This window comes from Tigriopus californicus, chromosome 8 (assembly GCF_007210705.1).
Source record: "Tigriopus californicus strain San Diego chromosome 8, Tcal_SD_v2.1, whole genome shotgun sequence".
Classification (NCBI taxonomy): Eukaryota; Metazoa; Arthropoda; class Copepoda; order Harpacticoida; family Harpacticidae; genus Tigriopus; species Tigriopus californicus.
The window spans coordinates 3,344,167-3,361,897 of NC_081447.1; the positions used below are offsets into that span (position 1 = coordinate 3,344,167).

The 17,731-nt window shown below is 43.2% G+C and overlaps 1 long non-coding RNA gene across 1 annotated transcript; it reads right to left on the minus strand.

Annotated features, from left to right (window-relative positions):
• Nucleotides 1-625: 625 nt before the first annotated feature.
• Nucleotides 626-5,340, minus strand: LOC131885712 (uncharacterized). Its single transcript, XR_009373862.1, has 3 exons — nt 4,888-5,340; nt 4,796-4,822; nt 626-4,718 (listed from the first exon to the last, which is right to left on the minus strand). It is a non-coding gene; the product is annotated as an uncharacterized LOC131885712 (long non-coding RNA).
• Nucleotides 5,341-17,731: the final 12,391 nt, after the last annotated feature.

The following is a 17,731-nucleotide window of genomic DNA, read 5'->3' on the forward strand; positions in this document are numbered from 1 at the left end:
GAGGGCAAAGTTATCGTTCAAATGAATCTCATCTGCCACTTGGAGCTCTGAAACAAAAGTCAATTCCACCAGCCGGGAATTTTCAACCACCAAAGTAGAGTAGAATGGACTTAATGAGAGGATGGCATGTACCTGTTAATGAAATAACCTCGCCGATCCCTGAACCAAGTTGACAAAAATAGGACATAGAGGGCTGGATTCATTTGAGCGGTTTGAAGTGTGCCTCAACTTTGACAATCCATGTGTGCGGGGCACCATCCCCAAAGACCTCGGAGTTTTGACTTCTCGGCCTCACTGGTATGATTGTAGGTGATTTGGCCCTTTGCCTTTACTTTTCCGTGCAAAATGTCTTCAGATGTCAAGATTAACATTTTGATACGGCCAGCCGACTCTTTGCAGGGTTGCCATGAAGACAGTCGAGCCCTCTGCCTCTGCTGGATTTGCATTTCATCTTTCTCACCAAGAACGAAGACAAATGGAGAGGAGGATGGGTAGACTTTATTTCAAGAATGCACATGGTGACCCTGCGCACCTTCCAAGTACCACCGAATAAGAGAAGAAGAAAATCTTGCAAAATGATAATGACAATAATTGAGAGAGAGTTTCTTCATTTTCAAGAGCAAAATGTTTTATTTTTTTCATATGGTATTTTCCGCACCAGTTTGGTCCGGCCGCAAAAAAGCACGAAAAGCTTCCGATGCTTTCCCGGACCAAATTTCGTGATGCGAGCCACAATTTTAGCTCTCAAAAGCAGGTGCAAAACACACTTGCAATTCTAGACAAGAAAAGCGCTACGTTCAAATATCTACAGATTCATTCAGTTTCAGATTTGGACCGCAGTTTCAAAGACGGCAAGCATTCTTTGGACATTCCGATTCTTTACACACCAACATCGGAGTGGCCAATAGTAAAAGAGCAGAAGAGAGATTCCCGTTCGTTCAGCTGACCCTTGTAGACATTATTTCATTTCTAGGTCTGGAATGCTGTCCAATCTCTGTTTCATTTGCCTTTCGGGTGTCTGTGGTTCGTCTGATGGTTGTTGGTTGGCTACTCGGCTCATCTTTTAAGCACCCTGGGAAGATATTATGAAATGAAACTGTGCCAAATGGTTTGAACTGAGGGGAAAAAATACGTACAAAAAACTGCAGCAGACACGTTGGCTCTTTTATTTAGCAAAAAAAAAAATATTCCCCCGGGGTACAAGCACGTTCTCCAGTGTGCAAAAAACTAGGACCCTTTGCAGCATTTTGGCCAGGTTTCAACTCAGGTCCCTTCATTAGCGGAGGTTTGCATGCATCACTGAGGTGGAATATCTGATAATTATCTTTATCTTACGCAAGCTATCATCCACTTCGCAAGCGCTCAATGCCAATTAGAACACGGTGCGGAATCCAGAGGTCACCTTGACATTGAAATGTCAAAAATGTTGTTTGGTCTCATGCCAATTATGATTCTTAGGAGAGGTGCCCTCTGCTCTACTACATCTTGCATTTCAGATTTTCGGGCCTCTCTGTTTTTTAACATGCCCCAGCAAACGATTTTGTAGAGTAGAGGGGCCCTCCTTATCGGCGTTATGGCTCATCAATATGTTTGAGATCCTTCACTGAAGTGTCTCTTCGTCCCACTCCTCACCAGAGAGATATACTGAGCTCCCCTATTAGTTAGTCTTGAACCCCACCTGCACCTCAAGTCAACACCAACCACTCGACTATCCATATGAAAGAACGACGAACGAACGACCAGGCCTGTTAAGATATGGTAGATATGAGCCAATTTGAAGGCTTGTTTGTTGGCGGCTTTTGTTAATATCGGATCCGCAATCAATAACATAGATATTGGCATAGATATAGATTTTTTTGAACATTACTGTACTTGATTTTGCTCTTTGATAACATCTGATGAGTAGCTTGCTTCACACACATTTCAACAATGGATCCACTTCAAATCCAAGTAAAAGGAAATGGATTGCATATTTCTGTTTCGTTGGCTGATCTCTTGATGCCAGATCTGTGGATAGAAGTAGAGTGTGGCTTGATAGAGTGGTAATAAATGACGCCCGCCACCCATGACGATGATGTTGGCAAAGTAATTTTTCTCGTCAGCCTCGGCAATTGAAGTAGTGGAAGTAGCTGAAGTGGCCGACCAGGAATATGCATCATCCCGAACATTAAATGAGAGTCAATTTCCCCGTCGCGACTAATTACTATACGTCATTGCTTCGTGGGAACTCGTTGATAGCAAGTCTAAATGCACTCACGTTCTTTTTCTTCTCGTTTAAACCCACAAAATATGTAAACATGAGCAATTCAAGCATGACCAAATCACATGTTCAGGCACACCATTTCCAATCATTTTTTTCCTTCTTCACCGTCATCCTCTTGCTCTTTCTTTCTACCCTGGTCATTTTCAATTCCAAGACAAGAAGAGCCTTCTCAATAATTGTTACGGCTCCATTCTGGACCAGCGATGGATAGATCCATCTCTGCAGTAGGTAGAGCCTCCCAGACCACATGATTTTGTTCTTGCATGCTCATTGAGGAGGGGTTTTCTCAATGACCAATGGTTTTTCGAGCCGAGACAAGTAGAACCAATTCTTGTAATTGGTTTGTAATGAAATTGAGCCCATTGTCTGGGAATATGGTGTGGGTCGCTCGATCTATTCAGTCTGGAGTCGAGACAAATTGACGTGGTGCTCTCGTTTGACTAATCCTACTTGCTTTAACTAGAAAATTGTCTCTGAGAGGGTGATTTGGTGATCTTTGCACCTTTTTCAAATATGACATAATTGTGATGGCCTGAAACATAATAATCAGTTCCCCAGTATCTACAATATGCACGCTGTACACAGCATCCTCTTTTAAACCTATAGCGCAAACAGACAGCGTCGTACTCCAAGGTAGTACACTCTCTACGTATTCACTTGTGAGTGCTCCACAAAATTACCCAATTTTGCGGCCTCTTCTTGGGCCATCATCCACGTCGACTTTGCTTGTGTCTAAAAAACGACAACTTCCCCAGTGAAATCTGTATCAAGTGAGCCCTAAACCTTAATTGCCCTCCAAATGGATGCAATTCTCTTTTGCAAAGCCAAACCTTTATTGCAGAACTCATAACTTGCCTTCAAAGACGGGTCAACGGATGCTAAAGCAGCCCTCCGCAACGCCACACGTCTAACTTAAAATGGGATAAGAGCTTGCCACCATTTAAGAGAAGAGCACCAAGTCTTAGCTGAGAGGGATATTCGTTCAGGGATGGAAAGGCCTCATATATTGTTGGTCTTGTGTCTGGCATCAACGAACCAAAGAACAAAAATAGGGGACGGGGGACCGAGGAGATTTCCTTGAGGAACCCCAACGCTCTAAAGAGAGGATATGTGGGGAAGAAAAAAAGGAGATCAGAGAGTTGCTGTGGGGAGATGAGTAGACATTTCAGGGCTGAAACTGTTACAAACGTGGTTTGTGGAGATTGAAGACCAGACCCACCAAATGAGAGGGTCGTCGATCGTCGTTGCCGCCATCCTTCTGATGATTATCATCATCATCATCATGCCTCCTTGCTAACAGTTGTCAGAGCTGAGGCCAAAGAGTCCATCTTCATGAATCGAAAGGGCAACAACCTAAACTTCCTCTCTGACTCATTTAACAGGCCGTCGACGAACCATAACAGTACACCAAGGCAAGCCAGAACTTCAGTAGACCCGTACCAAGGTGAAGGTGGAGCTGGAGGTAACTAGGCATAATAAGAGGAAATGAAATTGATACCGCCACCATTATTACTGCTTTAGCAACGGATGATCATTCTCGTGACCACTCCTATGTTCGTGGATAGATTCAAACGATTCATACTCTACATTGGTTGGAAATGCCAAGCAATTAGGCTTAATTTTCCTGTTAGTTTTGCTTCTCCACCTAAGCTCTATTTCCAGTCATCACATTTTTTGCGAATGCTGAGTGTGGGTTATTCCTACACCGCCTTGATAGGCAACTGATCCACACAGTATGCAAATATCAGCGCCCCTGAAATAAGGTGGGAAATAAAAGAAAAAAAGCAAACTGGGAAGGGATTAGCCTTCGTGGAGATTGCTCTAATGGCGAGCACATTACAATATTCAATTCATTGAATGGCTTTTTAATGGTGGGAAACGTATTATGGCTAGTTTGGCATGGTGCTCGCTGCTTGCCTGGCCTGGCGTCCCCTCTCCCGGATTTTTCTACTTGATCTGTTGTAAATGAGTTTTTTCACTCCTCGAAACTCTTTCCCTCTCTGCTCTGAATACTAATTAGTTCTTCAATGACAAAAAAATGAATCCCCTCAATTGAAATCAACCTCAAATCTCCTGTTTCGTCAGTCAAGCACTTTCTCGGAAGTCCTCAAACCACTGGATCGCTCTATATTCTCAAGCAACGTCTAATTCCAGAGTTTAGTTTTTTCACACTAATCATGAACAAGAGATGCAGAAAATAGAAATCGCCAGTGCCGAATTTTTCTATCAAACCATCTATTTTAGAGCCCTAAAACATGCTCTTAAACTGTCTCAAATGACCCATATTGATTACCTGCACTGTCTCGGTCCTCGTTCCTTGTTCCCCGGGTCTGAGGGCTCTCTTCTAGGGAGGGGGGGGGCGCAAATCCCATCTCAGACACCCCTCCTCAATCAATGTAATGCATTCACTGACCTTACTCAGGGTGGCGATCAGATCCACGTCTGATTTATATCGCTTCAAAAAAAACAAATCAAAATTGACAATGAGTTGCTAACTGATGGTATTGTAAGCAACCCTTGTAATTTCAGTACCATTAGCTTGAGATGTATCTCTGAAATCTGGGTGAAGAAATGACATTAGTTGCCCTTAAGTGATTGCGATCGCTATCGATGGTCACACTCACGTTGGTGCGTAGCCAAATTTAATGTTTTGTAATGCCTTCCTTGTTGGTTTAACAGCCATAAACTGGTCGAGAAATGCGGCCATTTGGAATATTCGCAATAAATCTTTCGTCTGGTTAGAGGAGGAGGAGAGAACTGGGAAATGTTTCCCCTCTCAAGAATCGACAAGTCCTGCCTTGGAATGTCCAACAATGGCGAGATGGGTGGCAATATTGCAACAGACGACCACACAAATGAATCAACCAACAGGTCCGTTCACGGGAAAGACGAGAAAAAGGCTTGAGATCTCTGAAATTTTTGGTGCCGGTGCGGAATAGATGACAATATCCGTTGATGGCAGTCTGTTCATGCAATAGTTTTTGATGTATAGGTTTAGGATTTCAACGCCATTCGGACGAGTCGTCTATCTTGGCCAGAGACAGGAGATAGATATACGACTGCTCCAGATGACCGACTGGCCTGGACTACAAGTCGTTATCAATATTTCGCACAATTTATGAGCTCTGTTTGAAAACAAGTATTTCCAAATGACTTTCTTAAATTCCTTTGTAGTTTGTTCACTACAGGATCATTTGGAGGAGCACCTACGTATACATGTTCTTTTCTACTTCGATAAGAAGTGGTTGAGCTATTGGAAGAGCAGGAAGGGGGCGAGTGACGGAGTTTGAAACTCAAATAAATGATCTCTTTCTTAGCATTCAATCCCTCTCCGCTTTAATTGCTACAAAAAACTCGTCCGACACTTCGCACCCTGCAACCTCGCCCTAAATCCTCCATTAAAGAGAGGAGAGAGATGTAATCAAAATCTCAGTAGTGGACTAATTTCTTCTCCGAGTTTTTCATTCTCGCCCTCCCCTCAAGACAAGGGTTCACATTATTAGAGACGTCTGACTTGAAGGGAGAATAGTAGAAATACATTTTATCCTGTCAACAATAAGATCATTATCACTTGTGAAGAAATTGTTATGAGGGCCTTCGACAAAGTTTCTGATATATCATTTGTTTATGGTCTGTAAGTAGATACTGTTCAGCAGTGCAAAGGGAACACCAGAATGACAACAGGAAAAATCTATATCAAATATTGACGGAAGTGCTGGAAATATAATGAAAAGATCGACGCCTCTCCATTCGTCTTGGTTGCAGAGAGGCAAGCTGTTCCGTCATATTTCATTAGTTTGCGTGCAAAAAGAGGAATACATCATAAATCTCTTTTTGTCCCAGGCTGATAGTTTCCATTCAGGTGCCACCTGGATAAAACCCGATCAAGTTGTCCCTTAAGCCTTGTTTTCAAAATAACAACTCAGAAAAATCTACTTCTGAGCCCATTCAAAAGCACCAGCGCCCAAAAATGGCTATGGCAATGAACGTACGAACTAATATTTGTAAAGTTCCTGGCCATGATTGGTAATACCTTGCCTAGTTTGTAGTAGTACAATAGTGTACTACATATTCGAGGCATGGAGCATGCTTTGGTGATAGTAGCAGTGGCGGTGGTAAATGGCTCAAGTTCTGGCTCACACTGGGGTGCCACATTTTTTTCGACGAGAGACTAAAACTAGTCTGCAATAAATCTGAGAATAATTTGAAAACAGTTCTTCTTCTCATAATGCCCTCATGGGTTGTTCATACTGTGTGAGTCGGAGGAAGGCTGGTCACTACTGGATTGGATATGCAAGAAGCTGTGGGGCATCAGGTCATCTCTGCACCCGATCTCTGCCTGTCATCTCTTGTATTGATAACTGCAATGACCACCACTACCACTGGTTAACTAATACTCCTGTATTTGGCGTATTCCAGTCAGATTTATGAAAACGACTGCCAATTCTTGTAAATGGAGACTTTAATGGGTCAACCTGATCAAGCTAATCAATATCGGCGCTGACCAAACCGGTCGGTCATTCCCACTGGACACCTTGAAGTAATCAATTAAAGAGGCTCTTAAAGAGCGTCCATGGCCCAATGAGTTGCCATTATTCTGGTGGTTCTGGGAAAGAAAACAGATTTCAGTTTTTCGTGGTCCCGACATTCAGACGATCTCATCAGCCTAAAGGGCATAATTCTTCGATGCTCTTCAGATTTCCACGATGCCGTTCGTCTAGAGAATGGAGAATCTAGGAGGCGAGTGGAATGCCTTTATTCAATCTGAGGAATCTTTCAGTCTTTTTAACCCTCCAGCTACCCCCGACGAGGTTGGTCAATGTCCTTGTTTAATGTTGAGACAGGCTTCAAAGTCTTCGCCCTCATCATCAGACATGAATACCAGTTCAGTCAGAGTCTCGCACACACGGCCTCTGCTCGGGGTACACACATAGAGTACACACGTTGAGCCATAGAATTAAATTCTCATAAAGTTCCCCCCGCACTCTGGGGTTCAGCAGGGTTCATTTATGGGTCCAAGCTTTTCATTGAAGGGTCGGACGACCCCGCCTTGAATTGCTGCCCTTTTAAGTTGCGAATGCACTCCCCTTCCCTCCAGGATGAGTGACCCCCATCTAAACAGTAATAGATGAATTGAATTCTATCGTTGCTGCAAGAACCGCCGCCGCCCATCCGGCCCTCAAGACAGATGAACGTCGCCGGAGATAGTGGTACTCGTACACTTTACACATCTTCCATGGGCTTAAGATCTCGCTCAACATGCTCTAAAACTTGACCATTCCCCCCCGCCAAAGCATATGGCTTTTAGGTGAATATATCCCAGAAGTGTCGTAAAATTGCATGCAACTGGATGCATTTTCTCAAATTGGAACCATCTCACTCGCTTACATTACTACCATTGCTCCTTCCATCCTCCTCTCTGTGTCTTTCTCGCTCCCTTCGCTAGGGCATTTAAAGCACGGACAGAGCAGAGGCACTCAACTTAAAAGCATGCATTGAATTGCCTATCACTCTAACTTGCATTTTGTGATATGATTCCCGGTAAAGCCGCGCTCGCTTCATTATTATATGGCTTCAAACTCGGGCCAATTCCGACTTGATGCAGTCACTCAAGCGAACAACCAAGTGAACACCCCTCTCCTCGTATCATTTGGGAGAGGAAAAGTGGCCAATCTTTTCCCGCAAGATTTGGTCAAAAACATCCCAATTATTATTATGAATGGTTAATTTTCACTGTCAGAAGGATGAGGCGGGTCGTCTGGCTTTGGTTTACCATTCGCGCCAGTTTTCTCACAAACAACTTGGACTGCTTGTCTCAATCCCTTGCCAGGGTTTTCTTGTCGATTTAGGGATCGGTTTGAAATGCTTTTATGAGAATTAAGAAGTCTTGCTATCCAATGTCAAAGGCCAACACCACTATAAGAAATGTTTTGAACTATCAAGTTAATCAGACAAACAGGCAATAAAATGGCGAGAAACCGGGTGGGGGTTACGATTCAAGCGAATGAAACATAATAATTAGCATTTTTGAAGATGAGAGTATCATAATTTTCTTTCCTTGTCTCATCCCGTTTGTTGTACGTAGTTTCTAATAATGTGTGTTAATGAAGGCGTGTACGGTTCTTGGAAGACGAGAAATGATCTGGTCTCCTTCCTCTGGCGTTTGTTTTTTCTTATATTGGGGTTGGTCCCTCTCATCTGATAAGTTTGCATGACCTCCTTTCATGACAAAAAATCACTTTTGAAAGAAATTTTTCCCATTAATCACGTCCAACTTTTTGTTCGTCACGAAACATCATTACCTATTGTGGTGTCAATGCTGGACGATGACTTAATGATGTCTCTCGTTCTCGCTGAATCAATATCATCAACCTTCAACCTTTGATGGCATTCGAAAAAAGCTACCACAACCAACTCCAAGATTACAAATAGCAATCAAAGACATACAGTATACGTAGTAGGTATCAGTAACAACTAAGCAATAGACGATATCTCAAACTCTGATAGAAAAGCTCTAGATCAAGGCACAATTAATGAGTCTCGAGAGTCCATGGGTGAATTTTAAAAATCCTGTTTCCCATTGGGATATCCCCTGTCTCGCTATCATTTGTTTTGGTCGATCAACCTCGAAAATCTGCGCAGTAGATCTTCGCAGTGGCAACCATGGCCATGGCTTTATGGCTTTCCACCCTAAACGCTGTCCAATACATACAGTACTGTTAGTAATGGAGTATGAGCCAGTACTAGCTAGTGCTGTATATGTTCGTAGACGAATTATTAGCCCGATGCGGTGCATGCATTTGAGTCCAACTATCGCTCTCCTGATACTCTCATTCTTTGGAATTGATTAAGAGGGAGCGGAAGTGGGATATCAAACCGTGTTTGCATTCGGGCGATGTGACCAAACACCATTTTCTGAAGCTTGATTTGTTACCAACCACGTAGGATTCCGTTCAACAGTACTATCCCTGGCTGCTCTGGATAGTGTATTGGAGAAGAGAGGCAAAGAGACAGGTCGAATCGAAAGTCCGTGGTTCGTGATTGTGAGTCGAATAACTTCTGTGATGATTTCGGGTCAACTGACTTGGAGTGAAAACAAAAAAAGTAGGTTCTCGTTTACACGGTATTGAACGAGTTCGCGTGAACGGATGGCCAATGGGGAGAGAGAGCGAGGAGGAATAAGGGGCACATTTCTTAATGAGGGTTGGACAGTTCGACCACTCTGGGTTATGTATGTAAGAACTGGACTAGTACTCCTGGGGTGCTGGTGGTGCTGGTGGTTGTGTGTTCCAACCAGTCTGGTTGACTGTTGACTGCTTAGCCTGATGATGATCGTGAATCCGTGCTTTACTAGCCTTGCATGGTTACAACTAATTTTGGAGCAGAAAATGCTCCGGAGAATGATTTGTGATTCTGACACACCTGGATTTCAATTGGCTTTTCGTTAACATACTTTGAGAACCCGGGTCCGAAATGGACATTGGATACCTGGAATGCTTTTCATGAAGAATCCATTAAACTGAGACAGTTTTTTCTAGTCTGAATTTATAGGCCTACTTAGAACTGATTTTCCAAGCCTGTCTGTGAAAATGAGGAACAAAGAATGGTTTCTTAACATGGTCAGGACTTCCTCTCCTCATTCACTGAACGGTCGCACAAGGCACTGTCGCCCATCAGAATCCAGAAGACCTTCGCAGAGATTCTCCCGATCGGAGTCACACTCACTGAACCTCTCACAATAACGGGATGCAAAAAGGAGCCAACTAGAATTTCAATAGCACACACAACTTACATTTGTCAGTGAAAAGCATCTGATTGAGATGTTGTCAATCTTAGAGGGACGTCGATGAGAATGTTTTGATGGTCTTTCAGACTGCCCAGAAGCAGTCAGTTCACTGAGGATTAATGTCTGCAATGCTTCCCCACTCCAGTATCGGAAGCTCTGATTGAAAGGGTTAGTTCGACACGTCTTCCATATGGCATTTTTCTATATACGGATTCACTTTTTTTTTGCCCAATTGAGCGTTTTTATAGGCTCGACCCTCGAAAGACTAAGCCATTAAATTATCATTTTATGTTCCTGGATCTCTTTCGAAACGACCCCGTCCAGACCTCCAAGGTCAAAACTTCCTCGAAATAAGAAGTTTAGCTTTAGACCAATTGATAAGCACGACTCCAATTCTGTTCATAGAGCTCTGTAATAGGATGTGATATGCCGATGACTAATACACGTCGCTCATGGCACAAAAAGCATGCTATTTTAACACTCCAGTAATTATTTGGACTCGTTGCTCCGTCAGCAGAAGTGTGCAAAAAAGTTTGCATGCCAAACATATTCGTCTCCCTCCCTCTGCCGATTGTTCTTTGGCGGCGATGGTGGGGTGCATATTCGTGTTCCTGGTCTCCATTTCGGTGGTTTCATTTTAATTGCCGGTAGTCGGTGCAGATTCGGTTGTAATTATCCGTCTTAATCATATCTTAATTTTAGCCTTGATATCATGCAAACCTTGCTGAAAGCTTCAGGCACCAGCCCGTTCCATTGGGGACCGTTTTAGCGTCTCATTTCAGTGCTTTTTTTTAAATCGATGGTTCTGGCTTGGCTATTTGACTAAAAAAGCCACTGTATGGGAATTGTCAACCAAAAACCAGTCTGGCTTCTACTTGGAAGTAAGAGAAAAGTTGAACCACATGCGATGCTAGGCTTCAATCAAATTGGCATTTCAATGTATGTGCCGAAATAGCAGTCGTAGATTCGTTTTAGCCGACATCACGCAAGGAATTGTTTGTTTGATACTATACTTCTGCTGCCTTCCCTCGACATTTCGAACTTTTGTTTTTCAAATGAAGAGACAAATTGCTTTTCTCCATGGAAATTACAGATCCCGACCGGTTGTCCAATCTGTGTGAGAGGGATAACAATTTTGTTGTTGATGGACTTGGTCGTCGTCTCTATCTATTTCTGTGATTGACGAGGGATTCTGACCCCTACCCTGCGAGTGAAATCGATATTTTCCCGCCACAATTCCACATTAATGATAGGGTGGCAACTAGCAACACGAACTATTAGACATTACCTTCTCTTTCCACAGCATTCAAGTCGATGGGATAGTTAGTGATTTGGATGTCTCGGCCACCGACTCAAATGGAGATCTGAAGCCATAAATTGTCTCCCTAAACACTCCCCATGAACTTGGATCTTTTTCTGCAGTTTCGCAGAGATTTCCATCTTCTAGCATTCTTTGCCGTTTTTAAAGAGGTTCAGAATTTCTCCCCACGAGACTTTTTGGATGAAGCTAAACTGCTCAAGGGGACTAAAGTTGATTCTAAAGATTAGACCTGAAACAAATCCAAAAGTCTGGTTGGAAAAGGGAAGGTCTGAAAACAATGTAGTTATCTGTAGCATATCCAGGCGATGAAACTCTTGCCCATAATTGATGTCGTCAGACAGAGAAGAATGTAAAACACCACCAAACAGCGAATGAGGTATGGTCTCTTAGGGTATTTAAAGCCATTTTTTTTCAATCTAAGTTTTAGATTTTGCTAAAAAGGTCACATTTCATCGGAAGGGTTTTATTGCTACAAATATTCATTGGAATACTGAATGGCGTTCTTTTTCCTTAAATTCTTGAGGAGTCACTTTCATTTTTTAAAGCATGCACTCAGGTATTGTGACGTTGCTCTTTGTTATTGGCTTCAATCAGCCACCACTATTGTGTTTTCAACCAGGCTTTACAAATGACTGATTCATTTTTCCGAATCCAAAACTTTGGGGTGCGCCAAGTAAAGCCATATTTTGGTTAACTCCAAGCCGCTTTAAGAATCAGGACCTTAAACAATTACTGGTCAATTAAACAGCCATAAAAGAATACAAATACGTCGTCGGTGTTAAAATTTGCCCTGCGTTCCAGGCCCATCTAATGGTTTTAAAAAAAACCAATCAATCTTCACCCTGCTCATTGGTTATAATATTCTGCCAAGACTAAACCATACTTTGCAATCGTTAGAAATTAGAAACCACTAACTGAAGGCCTCGCCAAAAGAGATATTTGAAAACTTATTGCTCCGAAGACACTTTCATTTGGCTAATTTTCAGTTTGGGCTCAGTTGCAGTAAAAGGCAGACTTGAATGTCTGGAATTCATTATGATTCACATCTATGTTAAATACCCCTATTGAAACCTTGAGCCCTGGAATGTTTGCAGACCCCTAAACTGCGGCCCCGAAGCCACCCGAGCCCCACTGAAGACTCTGAAGCTCAGCAATGATGACCCGGCTCTTGTTTATGACCAGCGGGTGAGGTATGCTAATGCGACAATAGCCCCATTCGATGATGGTATGAACAACATGGTTGTGTGGTTTTAGGTGCTCAAGGAGGATCAAGCCACATCTTGTATGCACCGAATGGTGAGAGCCACTATTTTGAGGGGGGGAATACACAAACTAGCCGGTGAAATATGGATTGGCTAAGAGGCGGTTTCGGATGATATGATATGTGTTCAAGCCCCATTGTTGTAAGCACCTAGTGTGACCATTTAAATTCCAAGATACAAGAGATGTGTCTACACCATCTGACATGCAGAGGCAAGCAACATCCCGAGCTCAAGAAAATAAAGAGCTTCGCATTAGATATCACATGTTTGGGAGCATTTAGCATGAGCTTGGAATATGAAATGCAGCCCATGTTCGCCTGTTATTCTTGTTCAATCGCCTGCCGTGCATTTTATATTTGCCATAAATTGGACTGTTCGCCGTCACCCACTTCTTGTGCGAGTTGACTCTCGAAATCGACTCAGAAACTAAACTCCACGATTGTGCTCACGAGATGGAGCCTCGAACCTAGAGCGCGACTTGTGCCTCGGATTAGATCTCTGGTATGGGGCTTGTTCGCGTCACAACTCATCTTCCTCTGAGATAAAAAGCAATTGAGATCCACATAAATATCGTCCTCAAGCTGTCATCTGAATAATAAAGAGTCAAGTCAGAGCCATGGAGGTAGGTGTTTGTACTTTGTTCGCTTCACAATGACTTGGGGTGTTGAACGAGGTTTGACACGAGCTTTGAATGAAATCAAAGGGATGCGCCACGCCACGTAATCTTCCGGCCAGAAGGTCGGGCACCATTGCCAGTGGCTAAACGCTAAACTAAGATCTGGAGAGGATTGAATGGCGATCCAATCATCCCAAATTGAGAGGCTCCGGGGGCTTTCGAAAGCATCCGACTCAATCAATATCTGAACAACTCACTCACGCCCAAGAGTTAAGCGATGGAATAGAGAGGTATCTGGTGGGATCAGGAATTTGGTGACCCCCTCACTTCTGAACGTGTGTGGTCAATGAATGAGCCTGAGATCCACATCTTGGGCATTATTAATATTGTCGACTTCTCGCTATCTCTTGATCTGATCGCCTCCATCTTTTTGGCCCGCTCCATTCAGGATGGATGGTCGTCAAGCATGACGACAAACCGACCAAACCTGATTCAGGCCACCAATCCGAATGACTTTATCACTGCCACAGAGAGCGATCGTATTCAAAGAAAGGCTCCGAAGATGATTGGATTAAACGTTTACCAAGGGTTGACATCGATAATACGATATATTTGTGCGGTAGTACGGTTCGTTCGTTGTTCGTTAGCGATGTCTTTGAGTCTAAGGGCACTTTTTGTGTGATATTTTGGGCTTGTTCGTATCTTTAAATCAATTGCATCAATCATTCCACGACTTGAAAGGACAGATTGTGACCGGAGGCCTCAAAAAGTACAAATTCATAGTTCGAGGCAGGAGTTGATTTCCAATTCCCCAAGAATACGCGAAAGCATGAGGGAAAATGATTATGATACTTTTGTACATAAACCCAATTAAAGATAACTTGTTCGCATCCGGGATCAGAAGTGTGAAAAAAGAAGTCGGGGAGGCAATGTTTCGTACGAAAGAACTCGTACTTGGGACATTGAATGGCAGCTTGTTTCTTCGTCTGTGAATTTGCATTTGGTGTTTTTTGGACGACCCCAAGAACGCAAACTGCTTACGTGGGTGTCTGTCTCCATTTTGGGTATGATTGGAAGTGACATTGCATGGCAGGCCCTGGCCAAGCGCAAAAACTATGAAACCTGGAGGGTGAAGCGATTCATACCACGATATACTCGAGGGGAACTCATTGGTCGGCCAAAAGAACCGTCGCATCAAGAGTTGAGAAAATCCGACCTTAATTACAGAGCCCAGTCTCCCGTCTTTGACTTGAAGCCCTGGCCAAACGTACTCGTCAATTCCTCAATCGGGGGGTATTGTATTACCACTGGTAGGTTGAAGCAATTTCCAATCAATTGGTTCCCTCCATGGCACTCACTACTCTTCAGTGGTTCTTCGGCTCTCATGGCAATTGCATCTTGAAGGAAGAAGCAATGTATTTCTTCTGCTTCTTACACGGTCGCTTTTATGTCGGGTCATCGAGGATGCCCGAAAGGAGATGGAAACTGGCCAGACAGAACAACGAAAATGAATGACCCCAAGGATAGAAATGGACTGGGATCTTCTTCGGGTGTCTTTGGAGGCAACGTGAGAAAAATCGAGCCTCAATTGGAATTAACAAAGCCAGGTTCGAAGTCAGAACTAGTGGTATTGTATGGGATTGTGGCAGTGGGCTCTCGGCAGCCAACGTCCCAGTAAACTAATACTACTGTTACCGAACGTGGATGGAGGAGGCACTAGGTCTTCTAAAAGCTTCACAGATAACAAATTGGGAGAACGAAAGGACGGAGAGATATGGAGAGTCTGGAATGTGAAGCTCCAGGGCCAAGAAGTAGAAGGAGGAGACGAAGAAGAGGAAGGTTCTCTCCTTATGAGATTGACTGTTTGTTAAATTAGACCCTGGATAACCTTTTAACTGCCCACCTACCCCTAATGTGGATGGAGTCTTCACCAAAAGAGTACAACATTTTATGCTCCAAAGAAAGGAGGCTTTGTTATGTTTCCGATCGTTTTTTTTCAACACTTCGTAAGTAACTCTGAAATTGCCCCTTGTTTTTTGGCTTCATATGAAATTATGCTAACGCTAGAAAGCTAAGGCATCGACCCCTGTAACTGGATTAGTTTCTTTCTTTAAATTTGTCGACCTAGTTGACATTCGAAGCACAATTGAATCGAGACCTTCGCTCATTGAATTGGGAAGGAGGGTGTTCAGGTGAATGAATTGGCTGGCTGGTTCTGAAAAATAGGGATTGGAGAATATTCTCATTTGTGATGGAAATCTCATTGGGGCCGGTTCACATTTCCCATAGCAATAAATCCCTTATGCATCATGGAGTTTGCTGAATGAAAGGCACTTTCGAACAGCAAAATGGTGCTTGAACGCTCTCCATCCATCCATCCGTCCATCCATAATCGCTCTCTTCAGTCAATCCATTTAGAAGTCTACATAGAAGAGAACCATTTGTTTTATATTAATTGAAAAGTTTTCCAGATACCCAGTAAGATTGATATTTACCTAAATATGCTTAGACAATCAGAAATATGTAAGACACGATTTCCTTAAATTCATCCATTCTCATCCTGCCAGAGGACACGTTTCGCTTTCATTGTCATACAACATTGATCTCTCACTGCAGACCTCTAGGTGGGATTGTACTCCTCACCATCCTTTACCTCACTCCCAGAGCCCGTTGGATACATGGCTCACAATTCATTTCATTCTTCCGACTCGGAGACACATTCGGGGGATTTTGTGAAAAGGCTTTAGCCTGATTGCTTTTTATACCTTGCCATTGAGAGCCAGTCACCCCAATGCAACGTGTGATTTGCCATGTATTGGGAAAACGGGCTTGAAGGGGAGCCCATGGATGTGCACGGCATATGGGAGCGGATGAAATGGTTAAAAGTTCGTGTACGTAGCCACTGTACTGGATATCCTGGCCCAAGGCCATGATGTGGGATATCGGGACATGGGACTCAACCACATTACAGATGGTTGGCGGAGCACAACAAGATAGAAGGATATAACGAAGGAGTGTTGTTGGTATAATCAGATCTATTTTAAATTGCGCCAGTTTATCTAACGTACAAGCTCGACACGTGGCAGGAAGGACAGCTAATGAAGTCCTTGGAACGCCTGGTGGCGAGTGTGGACTATTCATTTTTGTGCAATTATTGAGTCTTCTGTTACTTCAAGGACACATCCATCATTCTTGGGATTCTAAAGAAGCCTTTCAAAAATAGGAGGAGACCTAAGGATCAAAGACAACCCGTATGCAATTAGTGAGTCGAAGAAAAATTCATTGCGTAGGTGAGTGAGAATGTCCTGGTACGTCGAATTGGTGCTTTGAACGTTATTGTTTGCGTTTTGCGTATGTTTTGATGAACCAAAATGATATCATTTCCAACCATTAACATAGATTTCCCTTCTCCGTCCGAGCACATGTGTTCGTGCCCACTACCCTACCAGATCGGCAGAGTGATCTTCCAACCAACAATACCTTGTGTCAGACTTCATTCATCATTCTCAGTGATATCCCCATGTCGCCTAGGTTTGTTCAAGACGAGTCGCCATGCTCGCTTTGGTAATGGATTTTTATCATCATCATCTTCCTATGGCTCGCCCTTAAAGAACACTGCGGAATGAAGTACTTCATAAAAATAGAGAGAGAGACATTTGAGCTTAAAAGTCGAGGTTGGGTGAAGGACGCAAAAAAAATTCCGAGGAATGGTTCAGAAGTTGGAAAAATTCCCACATAAAAACCTCCTCGTCAAAATTTGTGAGAAAATATTTTAACGGCAATGCTCTGTTCATTTAGAGCTTTGGTACCAGACATTGGCCATAGATCGCACTCTGTCCTATCACCAGTCTCATCCGGAGCAGTTCACTCTTGATAATCATCAGAGATTTTCATTCTTTGCCCGCTCCTTCTTGAAGTTGTCACAATCAGCTTCGGGAAGTGAATGGCACGGGGAAATTCGGATGCCCGTTTGACAATATTTCTTCAAATTAAGTAGTCAAGCCATAAGCCCACGTCCAGCAAAAAAACGCTTGCAAGAAGTTATGTGAGACATGGGATCTTTCATTATGATGAACCACAACTCGGTTCCCGAGGCAAACCCTGGTCTCTTTCTTATGAAAGGGTTCGTCCTCGATCTACTAGATTATTCATAATCTAGTATGGCCGATCTGAAAAAGAAAGTGAGAGAAATCTCGAGTAAAATGGAGCTGTTAACATATCCTGCACCAAGTATAATCCCAACCATTTGGAGAACTTTGTTAATTGTCTCTCTATTTCTTTGATTTTTCTCAGCATGTGGGCAAGCGTGTCGAGAGCCAAGGGAAACGAGATGAAGGTGATTAATGCGCTCGGCAAAATCCTCGGAACTACCCTGAAATCGATAGTTGCTTTGGAAGGGTTCCCGTGACTCATTGTGATCCCTTTATTAGCCAGATATCATTTCCTGTTATGCCCACAAAAGATGCTTGAGTGTTCCTGTCAC